The sequence below is a fragment of the Meles meles genome, unplaced genomic scaffold (assembly GCF_922984935.1).
Source record: "Meles meles unplaced genomic scaffold, mMelMel3.1 paternal haplotype, whole genome shotgun sequence".
NCBI classification, from domain to species: Eukaryota; Metazoa; Chordata; class Mammalia; order Carnivora; family Mustelidae; genus Meles; species Meles meles.
The window spans coordinates 2,501-5,000 of record NW_025721562.1 but is presented as its reverse complement, the minus strand read 5'-3'; the positions used below and the strand labels follow the sequence as shown (position 1 = coordinate 5,000).

General features: G+C 78.6%; 1 non-coding gene across 1 annotated transcript; it reads left to right on the top strand.

Annotated features, from left to right (window-relative positions):
- Window positions 1-1,157: 1,157 nt before the first annotated feature.
- Window positions 1,158-1,310, top strand: LOC123936489. Its single transcript, XR_006817333.1, has one exon. It is a non-coding gene; the product is annotated as a 5.8S ribosomal RNA (ribosomal RNA).
- Window positions 1,311-2,500: the final 1,190 nt, after the last annotated feature.

Here is a 2,500-nt window from a genome sequence, read left to right as displayed (position 1 = left end):
GGCGCCTTCCGGGGGTGGTTCGGGTCCGGCCCCCCACCCCCGGGGGCCTCAGAGCCTCGGCTCGCGCGGGGCGCCCGCCCACCGGCCGCCTCCCGCCGGCCGCCCTGGACGGTTCGCGTCTTCTCGGTCCGTCGGACGTCGTCCGCTCCGAGCCTGCCCTTCCCCGGCTCCGCGTCTCTCCCCCTCCGGCCCCCACGCCCAGGCCCCGGGCCCGGGTTCGGCTCCTCGCCTTCCCCGCCCCTGCTGCTCTCTTCCCCCGTGCCTCACGCGCCCTGCCTGCCTGTGCCCCGCTTCCCGCTGCAGCCCCTCGCCCTCGGCGGCGAAGGGGGCCTGGGTTCGCGGGTGCGGGGAGGGACGCGGGTGTGGGCCGAAGAGAGCTTCGGGGTGCTCGGGCAAGGAAGAGGGGTCCGGTCCGCCCCGGCGGCGCTGGCGGGGGGGGGTTAAGGAATGGGGGAGAAGGCGGTGCCGGGTGCCGGTGTAGGCCGGGGCCGGTGGCGGCGCCCGGCGGGGCGTGGGGGCCTCCTCCGTCACGGGCCGGCAGCGCCAGGGGTTTCCGTGCCCCGCGGGGTTGGCCGCGGACGGGATCGGCGTCGAGGCGGGGTGGCCTGCGGCCTCGTGTCCCGCCCCCCCCCCCCCCCCGCCTCGCCTGTCCCCCACCCCCTGTCCAGGTACCTAGCGCGTCCCGGCGCGGAGGTTTAAAGACCCTTTGGGGGTCGCCCGTCCGCCTCGGGTCGGGGCGGTCGGGCCCGTGGGGAGGAGGGGTTCCCTTCTCCCCCAGACTCCGCCGCCCACCCCACCCCACCCCCCCCGGGGCCGGGGTTGCCATGCCGCGCCACGGTCTTCGCGCGGCCGTCGGGAGGGGGCTGCCCGGCGGCCCCGCCCGGCCGTGCGTGTGCGTGTGCCCCGCGTCCCTCGGTGTGTGTGTGTGGGGGGGGCAGGTGGGAACCCCCTGGGCGCCTGTGGGGTTGTCCGAGCTCCGCTCCTCGCGTGGTGGGCGGTGGCCGGATGCCCCGTGGTCCAACCTTTCCGACCTTCTCGGAGTCTGGTCTCGCTTGTGTCTCGACTGGCCGGCCGGAGGCACCCCTTCGGGGGAATGTGCTGTGCCAGGGGGGGCCGCCCCTCCGGGGGTCGGCCCCCTGAACGATCAAAACTCGTACGACTCTTAGCGGTGGATCACTCGGCTCGTGCGTCGATGAAGAACGCAGCTAGCTGCGAGAATTAATGTGAATTGCAGGACACATTGATCATCGACACTTCGAACGCACTTGCGGCCCCGGGTTCCTCCCGGGGCTACGCCTGTCTGAGCGTCGCTTCACGATCAATCGCTTCCCCCAGGGGTCTGTCGCCCCGGGGGGGTGGCGCGGCTGGGGGTTTGCCTCGCAGGGCCTGGGTCTGCCGGTGCCCTCCGTCCCCCTAAGTGCAGACACGGTGGCCTCCTCCGCCCCGTGCGCCCCTGGTCCCCACCGCCCGCGCACCCCGCCCCTCCACCCGCCCACGCCTCGCCTCGCCTCGCCCCGCCGGGTCCGCCCGGCGGTGCAGCGCGTGTGGGACGTGGGAGGGGGTGGAGGCGTGCGAGCGTGTGTGGGGGTGGGGGGGCCGGTGCCGGCGCCGGGGCAGGGGGGGGCGGCCCCGCCCGCGAGAAAGGGAGAGAGGAGAGAGCTCGCGCTGAGGGCCGCGGCCGCCGCCGCGGTTCCTCTGGGGGGAGATCCCTCGCGCCGCACGCGGTCTTGGGGTCGCCCGGGTTGTGCGTTGGGGGGCGTCGCGGTCCCGTGCCGCTCGCCGGTGGCGGTCCGTCGTGGGGGAGAGCCCGGACCCGGAACGCCGTCGGTCTCGCCGCCGTGCCCCCGGCGGCGAGCCCCGGTCGTCCCGGCCGGGGGCCCCCCTCCGTGGGCCGCCGCCGCCGCCTGGCGTCCGGGGTCCGCGCCCGCCCCTCCCTCCCCGCCGGCGACCCCGGCCTTCGCCCTGTCCGGGCGGCTCGCGCCGAGGCCCGAGTCGCGCGCGCGCGGGGCCGCGCCCCGGGGCCGCGTGCCCCGGCGGCGGCCCGCGGGACGCTGCGGCGCCGCCCGCCGCTGCGCGCCTTCCCCCGGGTTGCGGCCGCGCCGCGCCGGGTGCCCCGAGCCCGCGGTGGGTCGGGGTTGGGGGGGTGTCGACGGGGTGTGTCGTGTCGTGTCGTCGTCCAGGGAGGACGGGCGCGCCGCGCCGTCCGTCGCCCGGCCCCGCGGCCGTGCGGCGGTTGCGCGCGGGGGCTTCGGTGAAGGGAGGAGGAGAGGAGAGGAGCCCGGGCGGCGGTGCCCGTGGGCGGTGGCGGTGGGGGGGTGCGTGTGGGGATGCGAGGGCCGGCGGTCGGGGGCGACCGCTGCGCCCCGCCGCCCCCCGCCCCCCCGCCCGCCCGCCGCCCCGGCTTCGTGCCCGCGTGCTCCCTCCAACCCCCGCCCTCGCCTCCCCGCGCGCGTGCGCGTGCCGCCCTCGGCCCGCCCTGGCGGCTCGCTCCCCGCTCGGC